At 43.9% G+C, this 20,206-nt stretch overlaps 1 protein-coding gene across 1 annotated transcript in view; it reads left to right on the top strand.

Annotated features, from left to right (window-relative positions):
• The window catches only part of LOC131266887 (LIM domain transcription factor LMO4), a 201,233-nt gene that overhangs the window by 142,570 nt on the left and 38,457 nt on the right, over window positions 1-20,206 (top strand). Inside the window, exon 8 of the mRNA XM_058269568.1 lies at window positions 13,073-13,100. The gene's annotated coding sequence lies outside the window, so the exon portion shown is untranslated. The remainder of the gene's footprint in view (window positions 1-13,072; window positions 13,101-20,206) is intronic.

Below are 20,206 nucleotides of genomic sequence, written 5' to 3'. Positions count from 1 at the left end.
AACAAACCATATAAAGCAAACTAATGGGATTTTTCATCCGCGGGATGGGTTGCATCGAGTTCTTCCGCATCGATGGGGTTGCCAAATGGGACACGGAGCGGTTTGAGGTTTTATTGTTTTGTTTCTCTCTTTTTTTCTCCTTCTCATCCTCTCTCATTTCTCTGCTTCCCGCTGTTTAGAAGTTTTGATTATAATTTAGTCATAACGAAACGGCGTCAGTAAGCATAACAAATTACACCAAGCACAGTAGCACTCTGCTGAAATTACTCCATGAACCAGCCTCGCCCTTCCTCGCTCGTCGGTACAGGTAAAGCCCGGATTATAAGCTTCCCTGTTTTTAATTTTAATATACACGAAAAATGCCACGAAAGCTGCTACTGCTGCGTTCTCCTATTTCAAATCATTATCATCACCATCACCAAAGGAGGAAAGAAAACCTAAACGACCGACCGAATGGAAGGTGGTAGCGTTTGATGAGGAATTTGTAAATTAGAGCCAATTCCGCGACCGGTCCCGGAGCCGGAAAAGCGGCTCCGACGCGTTTTGACCGCATTTGGGCCAAGCCGGGTTTTTGTCATTCTACTCCCCGCCCGATGAGGTCCCTTCCCTCCCGGTGTGCTGTGCGGCAAAATAACCCGATCGAAGCGAAACCTGGAAAGAAAGGAAGCCGCCACGGTAAGGACTGCGCGGAAGGACGCACGTGTGTGTGTGTGTTTCGGATGGTGTTTTTTTGCGCTCTCTCCTTTGTTCGTCTTATTGCTTCGCTACTTCATCTTGCTTTTTTAATTAATTTCTCGAGCTCTCCTCGAGCCTTCCCCGTCGGCCATGGACTTATGCCGGAGCGGCGGCAACTGAGAAACACGATCAGTAAATATTTGATTAGCGCATAAATTAGCAAAACCCCCGTCGGTAGCTCGCTCCCCGTTCCCCGTTTTATGCTGCGCCAAATCGGGCAACCCAGCCGGCCTGGGTTCGTTTTGCGATTATGAGGCCGTTCCCGTTTGGTACGGACGCTCTGGCGCAAGTGTCGCAATTTACTGAATGAAGAATGGGTTCATCGGTGGCGCCGCTAATCGACACTTTGCAATGGTATACGAGCATATCTAGAGAGATCGAACATAAATGAGGAAGCCATATTTATAATTATGCGGAGAATGTAAACATTTTCCAATTCCTCGCCTTTAGAAACTAATATGTGCGATGGTTCCAAGCCTTGGCAGAACCATAAAACCGTTTATCTGATGAAAAAAATACATTTGGATGTCTTGGTTTGTTAAATAAGATATAAACAAATTTATGGACACTTTTATTTGTTCTTTATTATCCTTTAATTAGTGTCCAAAATAAATGAAAAAAAAAGTTGATTAGAGACGAAAAAGCATTGTTTTCTATAAAATGTTAGAATGCCCTAAAAGACAATTTCTCCCTCATGGTCAAGTTTAATGAATTCTAAAGTTCTTATGTATTTTAAAACACTATTACTTCGATTTATAAGTAAACAGTACAGCAAGTTCTGTACTGTAAGTATACTGTGTTATACTGTTCAAGTGTAGTACTGTGTAATAAGTATACTTATACCATATTCTGTCTGATTCTAGTTTAGTCAAACAAATAGTAGTTAATAAATAACAGAATAAAAATAACTAATAACAAATATATTTACTCGCTTGTTTTTTTTCCCTCAAGCGCTAAGATTATCGTCTTCACTTGTCATATTTTTTTGTTATTCAAAAACGCACGATCCGTTAAATTTGGTCCTTTCTTTTAATTTTTAGGTTGTTTTGTCGATGATCTCCAATTTTATCTATAGTTCCAGGATATCAGTTACAGTTAATCTTAAAATTTCGGGTACTTGTGAGATAACAAGTTGTTTGAAAAATAAATAGAGTTAGTTCCATACTCTATTCATGTCGAATCATTTCCCTATTCGCTTCTCGAACCGTTCTGCTGATGTGCTACCAAATGTCGCTAATGAGAACTTACCCAATCACCCGCACGGGAGCGTCTACTCAACTTAACCACCGATGCACCCGGACCACTCCTGTACCAAGCTTTTCCATTACTGAGCGGATCGAAGGGATAAGTTTTCACGAAAAGTTTCCCATCGCCGGTGGAAATTGCATGATCCATCATTCACTTTCTCTTTCCACTTCCGTGGCGATCGACTTATCGCAATCCCAAACCGGTCGCATCTCCGCTTGGGAGTCCTCCGTTCGTAAAGTTAGAGTTTAGAGATTTCCTGCGAGATCCTATTTGCGGCGGTAATTGTCATCGATGTTTCGCCAGCATCTTCCAATCGTCCCGTTTGCGTTTGCGACCCCCTGGCAATGCCTTCGTTAGGCATCTTTCAACTGCACTTTAAGTGATTGTTTTGCTTTTCGCTCTTGCGTTCGAAGGCCACCACTGGTTGGCGAAACTGTGGCCAACGAGTAAGCTTGGGTGGGTTGAAAAGAATTTGTTTGACTTTTTTTTCTCTACCCGGGGTATCGTTGCGCTTGTTAGAAGTTTTCTTTTCGGACGCGAATGAATTGTGTGTGCCATGTTAAGTGGAAACTTGTCTCCTTGCAGCTTCCGTGCGGGTATTGACAATAATAGGCGTATGTTGGTTACGAAGGTCCTTAAGATTTATTGTTCAATAATAAACCATTCTTATGGTGATTTATCATATTTTAAAACAGTTTCTAATTTCAATTAATTATTTAATTTATATAGTTTTACGAACTTTCGTTCACGGAAGTAAAACAACCTTAGTGCACAAATACGGAACAATTGAACCACATTTGGATGTTCATTTTTCCAACCGATTCTCTCGGTAAGCTTTCCACCACCGAGAACAGCCACACGAAGTGCTCCCAAGGCCAACGCCTGCAACCGACCAACATTTCCATCAATTGCCACTTCATCTGCAACTCTTCGTCCGGCGTCCCGGTCGGCCGACAAGCCGAGTCCACCAAACCGCGGCTCGCCTTACGCTACCGCCGCATCCTTGCTGCCCTCGGAGCATCCCTCGAGGGAGAAGTCGGCGTACGAAGTTTAATTAAATTTAATTAAATTTGAATTTAATATATCAAAGGGAGATTGTCAGCGATAAGAAAACGACGGTTGCTACCAAGACAAGACCGCCTGGCATGTTGGAAGGAGGGGCCGCTGGGAGAGATGGAGAGAGAGAGAGAGAGAGAGAGAGAGAAAGAGAGGGAGCGAGTAGGAAGATGTTGAGCCATATAAATATTGCTGGAGTGCGCTCCTCCGGGGGCGAAAGAAGATGTACTTCGCTCCAATCGAGAACACTGATGTTGGTGGTGGCAATGATGATGATGGTGATGATGATGATGATGATGGTGACGACAATGATGCTAGCGTACGTTATCTCCGTTAGTTGCTCTGGTATCCACATGCAAATTTGGTGAAACTCGCCTGCTGGCCGGGAGGAAAGAGCGAGGGACAACACTATTGGACCGAGGATAGAGTGAGACGCGGCTGGAGTTTGTCGAAAGATCACTCTTTCCATCCTGCGCCTCCGCCTCATCATTAGTGGCCAAAGTCGATTTCCAACTGCTGCCGCCTTTTGCGTTACATGGCAACTAAACGGTAATGATGGTGTGTTGTCTCCGTTTTGTTCAAAGCGACTGTCATCCCTTGCGGCGCTGCAACGCCGTCCGCATGCCCACAGTACGATGAGACACGATCACGCGTCGAAACTGATGATGACAATAATGCTAACGATGTGGTTCCCCGCCGGAACTCACCCCGAACGCACACACACACACACGCTGCGAACGATCCCGTAGGAACGATGCGGCAGTTGCACTCCCGGCGGGAAAATGTGTGCTTGCCAGCCTTCCCAAGTACTCTGCGCCAGGAAGTGGTGCAAGTGCAGGTGGACGACGATAACGGACGGTAAGGAGTTAGGGCAGCAGGCTTGATACTGGGAGGAGGCGCGCGAACCTCGATGGATGGGAAATGATATTAGTTTTCCACGGCCCACGGAAGCGTTGGCAAAAGTTTTAGTGGAAGTAATAGATTTTAGTGCGCTTTTCACACTTTTGGAAACCTAATTTTCACTGGATCCAAGAACTAACCACGATCAAGGGAGTGATCCGGAAAGAGACACAAATTTAAGTAAATTTTCTATTTGAAAATGTACATTACTTACAGCTATTCTTAAGATTATTTTCAAGAATGTATATGTTTTCAAATCGTTCTTTAAAATGTAAGAGTAATTTTCTAAAAGAACGTTGAATGATTACGACGAAAACTCAATAACTCTTTACTGCCCTTTAGTTCATCAACATTCCAACCAAGTTTATCTTCTTGGTCGATAGCTCGACACATTAACACACTGCAGTACCTGGCCGGAGCATCCAGCCCCATATCGGTGTGGCCTTAAGCTCGCCAGCCACGCCATTTATTTTCGTCCTTCATCCCGTACGAGCACGATCCGGTAGACTCCATTCATGTCTGCTAGATCGTTGCCACGCACGAAAAAGGTCCTTCATCAAGTGCCCAGGCATTTTCATCAAGTTCCATCCGATGACGATCAGCATCAGTCGTGTTTCGGCGTGGATGGAAACCTTCGGTGCGAAAATTCTCCATCGAGCAAAAGCGAGACGGACTAGCGCCGGTGATAAAGCGAGGTGTCCCCACCGAAAAGGACACGTTGGCGTTCGACGAGCGAACGGGTGATGAAACGTTCAACAGATAAAATTTGAATAAAATGAATGATGGTCGTTGCCGTGCGCTAAATGGGTCAGCTACCGTGCTGGCCCCGTCATGTCCCGGTTGTCCCGTGCGATCGGGCAAAGCTTGGCAACAAACGGCTTAATTATGGCATCCTTCCGGCGGTCGTTAATGAACGCAAGTAGCTGGGACCGGAAGGGAGCGGTGATGCTATCGGAAGTATCGGTTGAAAATGCTATGCAATATGAACTATTGGTAAGATAACGCATTTTGTCATCCAGCAGATTCTACATTATATCCGTCACAGAGCATGAGTGTATAACAATGTAACTCATATTGAAAAGTGAGCTAAAAATAGGGGTAAAAATTACTTATGTTCCTACAAACTTATTTTCCTTTATTCGATTCGAGTAAATAGTTAGCAAGTAAAGATGATAAAAGTATTGTAACTTTTTGTAACTAGCATCAGTAAAATAGAAACTGCTAATCACACACCATACCCTATAATAATATGTATACTTTAAATATGAGAGACATAAAGTCAAAGGAAAATGATAAATCCATGCACGTGCAACGAATGTGGAAAATGTTTTCTGGCACTCCTGATGCAACTCAATTTTATTTTTCATTTTTTTAACTCGAATCAGCCAAACCCAAAGGCAAGTGGTAGCCATTTTTGAAAAAGGTCAACATTGGACTGTGTCAAAAACCCACCCCCCCTGCTCAGTGTCCATAATCTCTCACGAACTAAAGGCCTACTGATCGTTTCATAGGATGTCATTCCACTATTTAAACTTGTTTTGCGTCCATTCTGGCTCTGGCCGATATCAATGGCAACCAAGCTTATGCCCGCATATGTATGTGTGTCGGTATTTGCTTTTGTGTTCGCTTTGCTTGCTGTCTGATTTGATTGTTATTTATTTTAATTAAATTTAATTTTAAAATATTTATTTCGATGGTCTCTATTTTTGATTGATTTAATGCATATCATTCATCCCTGCCATCGTTCGTCGGGGCACCGGACCACGGCCGCGGGCCTGATGATGGTCTCGGTCTGGTTTCTATCGATCACCGGGGAAGGCTTTTTCTCTACCCATTTTTCTGGGTTTTTTGTGTGTAAAACGACCTGAAAAAGCCACCTTGCATTTCATCCGTATCCCTCAACGGCCCGCGCTTCGCCCGATTCGATTAATTGAGAATGAAAACGACACGCCGAAAGGATGGTGCAAAATCGAGCGAAAACCATCGCTTTCGTCCTGCCCGATTTTCCACCCCCTCCCTCGCTCTTATGGGGTGTCAACGGGAGGAGAGAGGAGGGTGGCTTTTGGCATCAGCCCACCATCGTTTCGGCGAACCGGCCGTATTTAATTATCGAGTGGATGTGGATGAACGAGCACGAGGAAGGAGAGGTGGGGCAAAATGTAATTTGGGCTCAAGGGAGGAAAAGCTGCCAGCACTGAAACGGCTGACGGCCAGGCTGAGTGAGCACGTGGTGAGCAGCAGCACTCGAGTGATTACGATGAGCCCGACAGGGAACGAAGGATTCTGTTCGGTGCGAGAAAGAGAGCGAATCAAACTAATTTATAAATGAAAAGCTATCCTAAAACTTTCCTTTAGCTTTCGCCTATAATTCTCTCTCTCGCTCGTGTTCCACCAACCTCCTGCCAATTGAATTGTCGGATGAATTCTAGCGAATTAAATGAAAAGTGAAATCCGAGCCCCCCCAAAAGATTGGCAGCATATCCTTCGGCTTTCCATCTCGCCTCGCCATTATCCTCCGCCCGGGCAGTGGAGGGAGAAATGAGATGAGATTTCGCCGGTTAATTGTTTCCTACGATGATTGATGATATAGCCAGCTCACCACACGCCCTGCCCACCGCACGTCTACCCCACGTCTGGGCGTTGAAACCGAAGCCACACGAACTGGGAGACGTAATTAGTGAATTATTTACATTTCCAGTAATTAGCAGGATTTGCTCAACACAATAGATTGATGTTTTCCAAACCCCCACCGGGTGGGGCCAGATATGGTGGGGTTGGTAGGGAGGGTAGTTTCGTCTCGAAACCGCGCTTCGTGCTCCCTCCAGCCTTAACCCCTGTAACGCTTCGTTTGCCATAAGCGTACCTTTTCACCTGGTCCGGACTGCCTAGAGCGCAAGGGTTTTGACGCGGGCGGAATCCAATTAATATCTAATCAGCGATGTCAAGAATCAGTCAACGACACAACTCGACCTGATAGCGATAATCTTTGGGCACGATCACGTTTTGTTTTTAAATAAATATGTACGCTTTATAGTATTATTTTTCATAAAATTAAACGTTATGCTTTTATTTGTTCATTCATATTACTAAACTATGCAGAGAAAACATTAGAATACAACATTTTTTAAAATTCTACACCAACTTCTAATGTAGGTACAATTCTCAAATAGAAGGTATGATTATTCTTTCTACAGTAGAAAAATTGAAGCCGCTAAACAGTTTTCAATATCAGCCCACAGATGCATCAACAATGATATTTCATTTATGAATTCTTGGTCCAACCAGCCATACATTGGAAACGCTTTGATCTCACGAACTAATACATAATTTCTTTTGAACCAACAATCGCATACAATTTCGATTGATTGATCAATCAAGAATCAATTCTAATCAATACGCAATTCTGAGATGATATTGATTATCAACTATTGATTGATAAATTCCAGTCAATTGTTTGTATTCACTATTAATAATCGGGTGTTAATGAAAGCACAACGGTCTTTGTTTTATGTTTATTCAGCTGAGTGCACTAGTTTTCAAAGGAATGCTATTCCTTTGAAACTGTTTTTTAACATACGTTCCTGGAATGTGCTTTGATTACCTGAATTATACATGCCTACGACAGTTAATTTTAATCATGTAATGGAATATCATTATTTCGTGTATGAAATGATGTGTTATTAATATTTTTAATTTTAAACTTATCTTATTTTTCATAACATGAATTGAATCACAGTTTGTTTTTATTTTATGAGTAAATCCATCGTACAGGGGAACGATAGACGGGATGTAATCGGTTTTAAATGAAAGGGCGCAATTAAACCGACATTAAGATAACTCCAGCATTTGGAAGTCGGTATTTCAATTGAGTTTCTCAAGCTGCTCTTTCGAATCCCCATTACCTCATTCCCTCTTTAAATCACAAAAGGAAGGGAGCAACATTAGAAAGTCCATGAAGGACACGCAATGAGGTATCGAGCAATTAAAACTCGCTTTGAGTTTGTTTTTATTTTTATCTTCTTTTGTATATTGGTCGTTTTTGATTTCCTCTCTTTTTCTGGTTTCTTTTATTCGATATAACAGAATATGTTAAAGATTCTTATGTCTTTCGGGGACTCTTATTGGTTTATGTATGTGCCTCAGTTCATAAAAGAGATGTTATTAAAATCACATTAAATGGAAGAAAAAAGTGCAGGAAAACGAAACAATTACCTATACAATACTGAAAGTAAAATCTTCGGAAAAAAACCCCGAAAATTTCATCTACATTTGGTGAAAGTTAAATTTCACGCAAGAATGCTTTAGAAATTAGCGTTTAAAATTACCATTAAAATGGAACAAAAGGAGTTTTTTTCAGGGCCTTCCGAAGCCTTGAATGTTGTTCCATACTTTGTGGATAGAAAAGAAAATTCATTAGGAGAAAAATAATACGAGCTTGGTAGGGTTCAGGGTGTTGGATCTATTTTCAACCGTTTCGCGTTACTGCCAACATTGCACGCCACTGCCAGGCGCAACAATGATCCAAACTCGAATGCTCCGGAGCAAACAACGATTGCTACAAGGGACGCAACCGACTCAAGGAAAAGCGAGGGACACGGGTGGAAAGAAGAGCGAGCGAGAGAGGGAGAGAGTAGTGGCTGGCAAAAGGATACGACGCCCGATGGCCGACGAGACATTGGAAGAGATAAAATTTTAATTAAAAGCATCACGAGGAAAACTGAAACACTCACTCGCGTCCTTGTGTCCCTCCCGCCCATTGCGCCCCATTTTCAATTCCTCTCCTCCATCCCTTACCACCGAGCTACTTTTGGTTCGCTTCCAGTGCTGCACTCGCTGCGGAAAAGGCGAAGGAAAAGCGTCGGCCCGGCCGTGCGAGCGTGAAGCGAAAAGCAGACTTTACCCAACCCGGTTCCCCAGTTTGCTGGGCGCTTCTAGGGCAAGACTTCGACCTCGTGCCACCCCAACCCCGAACCGTGCCGATCCATTTTCATGACTGGTTGGACAGACACGCGGATATTATTACCCCTTTTTCGGGGCCGACTTTTCTAAACCGGCGGAAGAAGATTGGTTCGCTTATTGCGCGAGCAGGAAACGGTTCGCGCGCGCAGTGGCAAGCGAGACGGCGATGGAAATTAAACACATTCCACAGACGTGCGTTTCCCGGGCAAGCGTTGCGCCGGGTGGACGAGGAAAATTGTGTTATTATTGGGCAGAAGTGATATCGTTTTAGAATGAGTTTTGCCTTTTCTTTTATCGAATGTAATTAGATTTTTTTTTCAAACGTTCTAAATTCTTAAAAAGTTCTAAAAAAAAATTCGAAACAAAACTATAAGTATAACGATAGTCGAAAGAACAGATAATAGAAAATTGATTAAAAATACAGAACAATTTATTGTTGTGATTTTTTATTTAGTTTTGATGTTATTGTTATCGTTTTTGTTGTCGTTAATCTGGTTCACTAAACTGGAATTTTTGTTATCCTTTTTCAATTCCTTATCTGTTTGCATATCGCTAGCTATTTTAATATCATAGTAATTCTTTAAAAGAGAGCAAAATCGCATGCTCACTCTTAGGAAAGTTTCCTTTTCGCAAACCGGTATCAAATGAACGTCGTCCGAAAGACGCAATACATAAATAAATAAAAGGTTTCAAATGAAAACACGCGCAACACGCTGTCACGCGGCACCGAACACGAACCACCCGGATAGATAATTAGTTATAAAGTTATGTTAAATGTATAGTTTCACATCTCCGATGCGCAGTGTTTGCCAGTGTTGTTGTTCGTTTTTCCTTTGCTTTAATTACACGCCGAAACAGAAACCGAACCGGCTCCGATTCCTGCCCATCGTAAGCCGTCGGCGAGCCGTTCGTGCGCGGACATTGTGTCCTGTGGGGAAGGGGGACATTTCCTTCGCTCTCTGCGCGACGGCACTACGAGAAGCTGGACGGGTTTTCCTCGACACGGGAAAGTCCTTCCAACGTACTTCCGCATGCTTCAGCGCTGCGCTGCTCTGCCATCACTAGCGGGCCTTTCTTCGCCTTCTTCCTCTCATTAGTCAACCACGGGTCCTGCGGGTGCTTCGGGAAAAGTGAGAAATTTTCCACCCCCCCCCAAAACTCACCCACTTCGACCCGCCGACATCTTCCCATGGTCGGGCGCACCGCCAACAATAAGAATAACAACGATAATAGTAACAGTAGTAGCGCATTTAATTACGTTCCGAACTCAGGCAAAATGACCATCATCCTCACTCCGTTGTTTCGCACGCTTCAGGCTAGGCTGGGTCAAGGTGGCACCTAGGGTGGGCAGGTGGCGGAGTGCCGAGGGGATGCTGAAGAAAACTTCTCCCTTCTCGCTCCACTGAAGGACTTACTTTCTTCGACTCCGGAGACGAAACAGCTCGAGCGCACAAACATTTGACCGCGACCGAGAAGGGAACCTCCGCTGGTGTGAGTTGCCTCGCACACTCGCTCGCTCGGATGTGCCCGTTCATTTTCTCGCTCCGGATCGCGGGGCGTTGGGGGTAAGCGGACACTCCTGCATGCTGTAGGATGAATCCGGCTCGATGTCTAAAATACTGGAAAAAGGGAAAAGCACCGAACGCTGGAGCGCCGAGCACGAAATAAATTGAGTGTCGCTCGGGTCGGGGCCGGCACGAGCCGGGGAAGTCGAGGGGCGTGATCGCGGTCAAGGGTGAGCCTGGGAGGGAAAATTGAAGGTAACCGATGGGGCCGGCGGAAAGCGGACGGGAGTGGAACTTTTTGGTCGGAACGTGGGTTTGACAAGTTGGCGTGAAAATAATTAACGGAAAAATAATTGGATTCATTAAAGTTGCAAAGTTGTGTATTTTTCCGAGCGGGAGCGCGCGGGACACGGGAAAAAGAGTCATCTTGTCTGCCGACCCCTCCTCCTCCCTCTCCCGTACGACGGAGCGATGGGAGACCCGTGCTTCAGTGAGAAGTGTACGTAGCAACAGCGTTTTGGAGGGAAAATGTCCTTCCCCAAAACCACCCTCCCTACCCACACCCCAATCAGGCAGGAAAGGTCTTTTTGGAGAGTGACCGCGCCACATCCTCCGGGTTCCGGGTGGAGATTATTAGTGAGCCCGAAACGGTGCGCCGTATACGCGCGCGTGTGTGTGTGTGCGAGTTAATATGACGCTGATGCAGCTTCTTGTCGGTGTCGTTATCATCATCATTTTCAGCTTCGTTTGATTCGGGCCCCCCCGTGGAGGGAGGTGGTATTTTCCGCAAATAAATTAAAAAACCACCCCCACCCTGACGAGCACCCGCGTTTGGTTTTGCTTTCGTCTTATTTTCTCCCCTTTCATGCGGGCAATTAATTAGTGAGATAGTTGATGTGGATGAAGGTGGTGTAAGTGGTGAGCTCAGGGGCAATTAATTTGTTGCACCACTTGTCTCCAACATATGTTTGTTACCTCAAACGAGAAATGGTTCCTAGCATCGTTACGTCACACACTACTCTATAATTAGTCTTGGAAACACGCACAACGAAAACTCTCTTACAATTTTGGATTCATTCGTTGATATCCAAAATGAGGAAGATAGATTTGCAAATGCTTAAACTTGTGATTGCAAAACAAAGTTGTAACAAAAATCAGAAGGACAATTACAGAAAGTAATAATTAATTAAATATCAATATAGGTAAATGAAACATTCCGAGCAATTAACAACTATCTCTTGTATAAAAAAAAAAATTTTTTATACCTTCTAAATATTCTCTTCTCTTGAAATTATGTAGATAAAATTGGCTCCGAAAAAATCAATCATTAGCAAACGCGTTCGGGTCAAGTGACTCCCGGAAAAATCTCACCACTCACCGCTCAGCGTAAACAGCTTTCTTTGCGCATCATTCCACCGGTTGCACCAAGGTGCATACGTGCTTGCATTTCGATCTGCCTCCTGCCCCCTCACCAACTCATCGAGTTGTCATGACTGTGCGCGTGGAGCCGTACGATGGCCCCGGTCCAGGTTCGCACCGAGGGACTTTCCCGTGTTCGTGAGTCGCGAAAAAGATAAACGCAATGGCGACGCCACCGCGTGCTTGCCGGTCGACGCCGTCGCCGTTGTCGTCGTTGTCGTACGGTGTAAAGCAGCAGTTAATTAGGACTTGAAAAATTAATGAACATTGCCAGGGCGGCTGCTGCTGCTTGCTGATGCTACTTGAACCTCTCCGGTTGCCTTCTTGGCGGTGGCGATTGGAGTGTTGTTCTCGTTTTCTGTCCCCTCCCCGTTCTTTCGCCACCCACCCTCGTTTTCATCGTATCCTTTAATTTATTTTATTTTTATGATACCTTTTTTTATTATATTTTTCACTCAAACTTCAATCGAGAAGCTGCGAGTTCGTGTGCTTCTGCCTAATTTTACCGTTTCTGCAAATGGCGAAGAGTCACTCGAAGGAATGGAAGCGTGCACGACAGAAAAACAAAACCCATCCACCAGCAGGAAAGATCATCGAGGGTTACCCTTTTCCGCTTGGTCCCCGGAAGTCCTGCCCACGGGACAGGCTTGCCCTCGTCCACCTTCGCGAACGACGATAAGAGAACGAACGGAACGAATGCTGGCAAGTGCGAAAGCGTGGAGCATACAACATGAAATAAGAACACACATACACACACACACTATGAGATATCAACCGGGTGGGGTTGAAAAAGCGGGCAAACAAAAACGCGCACTCCGACCAAAGGGAGTGAATGAAAAGGAGAGTGATTTTAATTGGAAGAGTTGGATTTTTAATTAATAAATAAATGCCATGCAATTTACATGTGCGCGGGCGTGAGAGATACAACAGCGGGGCGCACTTCGGACGGGGGAATCGGAAGGTGTGTGAGTGGCGAAGCTTTTAGGAAGGCACATGGCTCATGGTGAGAGAAGGACGGTGTAGCATGCTGGAAGAGGTAGCACGAAATGTTGCCAATGTTGTTACGGCTGTTGCATTACAGTAGAAGCAATCAACGACCCGCATGATATGGTCGACTTTGCAATGCAGGTTCGATGTTTCGTTGTTTACAGCCAGATGTTTTTTTTTTCTCCAGCATCACTTTCCATCAACATGTGTCATTTTATTAATTGCTTCATGAACTGATTTTTTTTCTAATTTTCTATTTCCAGATAACCGCCAAAGACACACTGATAGAAAGTAAGTAAAACAAAAATAGAGTTATAACTATTCCTAGATTTTGACTATTTGACTTAACTGTTTAAAGGTCAAATCGGATAATTTTGATATTCATAAATTATCATAGAATTCTCATATAACATTGTAACATTGTTAATAATAAAATTTGCTGCATGATATCGAATTGATTCAGCAATCGTTAAATATTTTTTTGAAAATGAAGAAGGGAATCTCTTAATTACTCCATTGTCACTTTATCGCTGCCTATATTACATACACTGACAGCTGCAGAATGACCTCAGCCAAGTGGTTTTCTTCTACCGCTTCGCGTTTGCCAACATCAAAGGGCGAACGTAATTTGGTGCCATTTTAAACCAAAGAAAAATTACCTCCAGAGAACGCCGCGACCCGTTACTCTCCAAGGGCCTGAAACGAGCAAATTAGTGACGGAAAATAAGCGCGTTCTGCGCAAAGTCGGAGTCCGTTGCTCGCACTCACACTTTTCTTGGCAGCGCATCAAACGAAAGGAAAGGCTTCCCTCCACTCGCCTTGGTTTGGTTTGGGGTGGACCGGAGGGGGCGGGAGGGGGGGGGGGGGGGGGGTAGAGAATGAAAGCAGATTTAATTTTCCTCCGCCTGCATAGAACAAAACTTCGATGCGAACGTACGGTTTTCCTTGAACTTACTTCTTACTGCGGAAAATTAAAACACGCACACACAAACACACCTAAGACATGTGCGTCCCAAAACCGTTGCCAATTAAGCCCATATGGTGGATGGGTTATTCCACGTGGGGACGGGAAATCTACTCCAAACTGTTGAAAGGTAAATCCTTCCCGGGGCCCCGGGGTAGGAGCGAACCGTGCCCGACGGGGACGAGCAGAAGGAGCCCGTTGAGATTAGCTCCAATCTGGTAAAACCTCCCAACCGCCCACGGCCGCGTTGTTTTCCCTAATTCTTCTGCTCACACCAAGAAGGATGTGTGTAAGATTACGGCAATAATTAAAACGAAACAAAAGAAAATCGCATCTTGAGAGGATGGTTGCAAAAAAAACCAGCTGACATACACACACGCTCGGGTAAGCCACTCTCCGTCAGCATCTCCGCTTGATTCGATACGTGGAAAGGAAAAGGGGGTGATAAGAAACGTAATGAGGAAAATCTCAAGAAGAGAGTAAGGGAAATGGAGACTACATGTAGCTACGCGCGTGTGTGAATATGTGAGGAACGAAAGATTCTATATTTTAATTTAAATTAATTAAGTTTTTCAAAAAATCCCCCATTCCACCGACGGCAGTGATGAGAAGAGACGACGAACAGGCTCGGCGAGCGCTCGGAGTTGTGTATAGGGATAATGAAGCCAAAGCGATTACGATGGAAGCCGGGGACAGGTAGAGGAAGATCGTGACATACAGGGGGTTAGGGGGGGGGGGGACTTTTAATCGTTTCACTTTATGTGCATGTATGCTCAGTCTGGCGGTGAATCTGGCAGATTGAATTAAAACGATTGTTGTTGCTGTTGTCGTCGAAGAAGTGACGTTAGAAAAAGTACAAATTTAACAAAAGCAGCAAGGTTTCTATGGAACTCAATTTATGCTTTTATGTTTTTACATTCCTTTTAAAACCTAAAACAAATAATTAGTACACGTATATTTTAAAAATATGCCTTATTGACACTCATTTATCATCTCGTACGTAATGTTGAGCATCAAGAAACTTGTCGTTTCTAGTAGTTCATTAGTTGGTGCAAAGGAAGGACTCATAAAAAAACAGGTTAAACATTTGTGAAAAAATACCCAGTGACGCAGCGATCAGTTCGTTTACTGAATCCAATTTTCTCAAATTTATTAACTTCCTGTTTTTTTCTTCACCTTCCTTCCACGTCCCAGGCCAAACGCCGGGTTTAATATTGCTTAAGGAAATTTTCCCAACCAATCCTTCGTCCACCTTTCGCCGAATCTGTTCTTATCAACCTTTCGTGAATCCTTTGCCTGGCGGTCTAGATCTTAGATTTGTTTTGTTGTTATTTCTTTTTTTTTTTTTGCTCTTCTAACCATCAAGGCTTACAAGAATTTACCGGATTATGTGGAAAAGTTGCGAGTTTTTCCGGTTAATTTTTTTTTTGCTCTCCCTCAAGCGCGATACGGTAAACCCGCATGATTGCATCTCCGGGTGACGCGGCCCTCTGTTAAATTGCTCACTTTCAGCCGGGAGGAAGGCAATCCAAAGGGGTTGGGAGTGGGTGGAGGGCGTTAGGTAACTTTCGCCGAAGTGGTAATAGCGGAAGGAAGCAGTAGATTAAAACGCGCCAAGACGCTGCGTGTAGGGCAAGCATTTTTAAGCCAAAACCTGTATGCAAAGCAAGTCCTTATCCAACGCGGTGCGGTGGGTTGTACGAAAGGAGTGAAATTTTCCAACCCGTCGGTGGAGGAGTGCAGATCGGTGGAAGGTTGGTACGCGGGAGGAAATTAAAAATTTCCCATCCCCTCCAAACACCACCCGGCAGGCATGTTGGAAGCGATAGCAGGAACGGGTGTGTTTCGTTTTAAGAAAGTGCCAGAAAGCGAGAGATAAATGGAAAGGAGAAAGGAAGAGGGAAGGAGTAGGTGACTGTGTAGGGAGGGGTTGCACTTAAGGCTAATAATATCAATTAAGCTAGCAGATGGTTGCGTCGGTTGGATTGAAGGCCGTTGAAAAAATCGGTAAAGCTTTTGAAGAAAACATTACCTAAATTAAATTGGAGTATCCTTTCGTTTGGGTGAGATCCTTCCCTTACAATTGGATGGAAATTTTCCCTAATTATATCATGGCTAGTTGATTATTTTGTATCATTATTAGTTAACAGAGTTAACGGAAAATTTTATTTTAAATAATTTCATTCATTTTCCGTATCATTCTTTTAGCAAGAAAATTGCTTGAATGTTATTAAGCCCTAACAAAAATGACATAAAATAAACACTAGATCCAGCGAAACTATCACTCTTCGTTAGTTTCGTTTCATTTACCAAATTGATAATTAATTTCACTCCGAAACCACTTTCCGCAATTTCAATTTCCCGCTATCGCCGGCTATCGAGCGACTGTTAATTGGAAAGTCAAGAGGCGACTGCAGCAATGGCACCGGCCTCGGCCACGACTTTTTCCGATCGCTTTCCAATCACTATTAGAAACAAATCCTCCCCGTCCGCCCCCGTCCAGGGACGTCCACCGACCGAAGTCAATATGATAAATGGATGCTGTGTGCCGGTTTGCCGAGGAAAAACCCCGTTTCGGAAGATTTGTCGCTGGAAGGAGACGAGCCATTTCTTGGAGAGCTGATGATTAGGTTCGTACCACCGAGGGTATGAGGCCGCTTTGGGCTTGATGAGGCGAGAGAGCGAGAAAAAAGGGTAGCGGTGACACGGAAGCAGGGGGGAAACGAGGTGTGCTTTCCACGTGAAATTGCTTCACTCTTTTCCCCGAGCGCACTGGCTCGGCGGTGGTACTCGGTTCCCTGAGAAGCAATCTTCCGGTATTTATCGAATTCGTTCAACCCGAACTCATTTCAATTAAGATCAATTGTTCCTTACTAATTCGGTTTTCGTACAAATGACAATGCTGCCTCGCTCCCCCACCCGTTTCTCCGCCCGCCGATCGGCCAAATTCTGGAACGTCTCAGTCTTCTCAGCCACCCCTCGGATTGGTGAGGTTTTCCCGCGCACCGTGTCGTTCGTTTTATAGTAAAATTCCATCAATCATCCCTCCCTCCCGCTTGGTCTGGAGCTATTTTCCCAACCCCACCGCCGTTCCTGCTGGTCCTAGTCGATTGGTATGGTTCCAATTCGGTTTCGGCACTGACGCAAGCCTTTGTTACACACACACACACGAACATTCATCAACCCCTTGGGCAATCAGAGACACGCAGACACTCCCAAACCCAAACTGCGACCGTGGGTCGCTCCATTCGGCAGAAATGGTTTCGCGTCTTTGTTTACTTATTTTCTAATTAACATCCGTCCCTCAATCAAATCTTGCGTTTCCCAACTTCCCAAACCCTAACCCTGCCCACTCACGCACACACACACAAACTGTGCTGTGTTCCGACCGTCGTTAACTGTTTTTGCTCCGTCCTCGGGAAAAGGACGATGGACGAGATGCTTCGCGTGTGTTCTTTTTGTGTTCCTCCTCCCTGTTGAGGCAAATCTGACGTACACACATGCACACACACACACACATACTCACTCTCACACGCCACAATTCAATTAGGAGCCGGCTTGGAAATCTTGGGAGAAAATTGGCTGCATCTAGCCTGGGTTCTCCTTCAAAACTTCAATCGCGTTCATCAACATCATCATCATCATCATCATCAGCGCCATCATCGTCGTTGCCATCGGCATCACTTTCTTCGTATTCTAATCGGAGCTTAATTTGTGGTCGGCACTTTTCCTTCGAATTGGGAAAGTAGAAGTTTTTCTCTTTCGAGATGAATCGTCTCTGCTTTCCACAACATACAAATTGTTTAATATGTTTCAGTTTTAATGAAATCAAATTTTCTTTCGCCTTTTATTTGTCATATAGATTGTTTTAAATATTTAATTCTATTTTTAAATCGATTTTAGATGGTTGATGTCAAATTGCTGTGTCGCAGACTGTTCATTAGCTGGAACATTGGCGCACGGAAACGACCAAGAAAACGGTTAGATTTTACGTGTCGCAATCAAAACAGAACCAAGCATGCACAGTGGTTCATGGAATAGAATTATGAATTGCCATTTCATAACATCAAGACTTGAAAAAACTTAGCAACTATCTAGTTGTAACAAATAGATAAATATTTGAAATTTATTTCCGTATAAGGAAATTAAAAAGTCGTGGTTTATCGCAGACAAAACAGATTGATTTGTTCATGTAGAATAGCCAATTATTTAATTAGATCCTTAATTTTTGTATAGTTGGAAGGTTTCTGAATTTTGTAGCTAAGCTACAACAGTTTTATAACTAAACCGTGCATGATAATGCTACGGTAATGTTCTATAATAAATGTTCTGTTTAACAACAGTGAAGAATATTTATTTCAATATCAATGTTTTATGCTCTACGCCTTGAATTCTTTTTTTTAATTTTTGAGTGTATAGAGAAGTATTGAAGAACAAGCTAAAACTATTTAAATATTTGCTGTATAGGGCAATAAATATAAATTCCAAAGAATATTTTTGATTTGATATCAATATTAGATTATTTTAAATCAAACATTGAATAAATCCTGAATTAATAAGATTTTTCAACCTGAAACTGTTTCCTTATCAGCCACTGTGCATTGTGTCCATTTTTTTCTGGTGTAACGCTAAACGAAAGGATACACTCAACCAACCGGCGTGCGTTTCCTTGCCGTTTGGCTCGCAGTCGTGCTTTTGCCGCTCTCTTCCGAACGTTCCGTCTCTCCATTCGCGTAACGTCTTTCTACCGCACAATAATGATAATTAAATTTTAATTAAAAATTTATGTCATTTTAACAAGAAGCTTATTAAAAATTGAAGGGTTGAATTAAAATTTTCTAATTAATGGCATTCCACTCGCCCCCACCGGGCACCACCCAGCCGGTACGCTTACTTTTTGCAACCCCCGAGGTTTGGGTTCTAGGACCAAACGACAACGACGACGATTCCAGGCCCCATTCCGCCCTCCCCTCCCCTTCCCCCTACTACCTACCTTCTTTGCTGGCCCCCGCTCCGCACCCTTCGATTCGACAGTTGGCTTCCCGTTTTCCCAGCGGCAAGCATTTTTATCCTTTTGCTGCACCAAATTTTGTGCCGGCTAATGGGATGTTGTTGATTGAAATGGGATGCTGAGTGCCGTCGGAGTGCCGTCGGGGAATGGGCGAAGCTGGTGGGCTCGGTGTTGGCGAAAGTGGGTAGGCGATGGGTCGGGGGCCTGGGTCCACCCGTTTTGTTCCGGCATCGCGAAGAAACGAGCCACGAAAGTTTTGCGCTCTCTCGTTACGCGCGTAACGAACGGAATGGAAGAACGAGCCGTTCGGATCGAGCGCGTGTCCTTTTTCACGAGCTCGATTGAGCGAATACAGTGTGGTACAATTTTAAACGTTTCGTCTAAACGTATTGTTACACAAATTTAGTTATTCTTTAGATTGGCATCAGTTTGAAGGAGTTGATTATTTTAAGATAGATAACGTTATTGAAAAAATAATTCTACTTAGTTATAGTTGGAATATTTTACAATCAATGTTTGATTAGAATTTAATCGCTCAAACATATAAAATATCTGTTCGTTAATCAAAACATTACTAAAATGGTTATTACAACAACATAAAATAAAAACCACATTTACGAAACGAGCGAAGGTAAAGGTGATATCTTTTTATCGCCCGCTTTCCGCGTTTGAGCGAAAACTTTACACCAAGCGAGCAAAAGAGAAAAGAAAAGTGGCCACACGAGACGCAAACCGAGATGGACTGTGTGGCGCATTAGTGGAATAAAGCAATCGAAGGGAAGTGCCTGCTAGCTGGCACCCGTCCGAGGGGGGGGAGGGGAAAGTATCGTAAAACTTCCCCCACTCTCTCTGCCAGCTTCTTCCCGTCCGGTCTTGCCCTTAAGATCCTTACCCTCGGCTTCAAACAAGGAGCGGGAAACTCCAGACATTGAACTGTAGGAACCGAACCACGAGCCGTTCCTTTTCCGTGTTTCGGAAGGTTTCGAATGCGGAAGAAGCTGTCCTTTTGCCACCGAAATACCTTCTTGCTTGCGACGGGGGGGTTTGGACGCTTGGCCACGAAATCAAGGTGTTCGAAAACGAACGAATTTTGAGATGAAGGTTTCCGCTGATGGTGGTCTTTCGGTCCGGTTTGCGGAATGTTTGCATCTCGGTTGGGCGATAGTGACGCAGACAACAATAGGACTGGGTCGTGGAATCAGGTGTTGGTGTGTTTTTGGAGGATTGAATGTTTATATAAAAAAGTTGTACATTTATTACAATGCTTTTTGAAGACGCGTTTTGATCTCTATGCGGAAGTACCAAATTTAATGTTGCTTTTATTATTCCATGTCATAGATAATATTGCAATATCAAACCGGTTACGTGCCTTCTGGTGGATAGAAATTACTGAGGCGTCACTCTGTTCCCAAATCGGTTTCG

Source organism: Anopheles coustani, chromosome 2 (genome assembly GCF_943734705.1).
Source record: "Anopheles coustani chromosome 2, idAnoCousDA_361_x.2, whole genome shotgun sequence".
Classification (NCBI taxonomy): domain Eukaryota; kingdom Metazoa; phylum Arthropoda; class Insecta; order Diptera; family Culicidae; genus Anopheles; species Anopheles coustani.
Note: the sequence above shows the minus strand (reverse complement) of the source record. Positions and strands in the feature narration are given on the sequence as shown.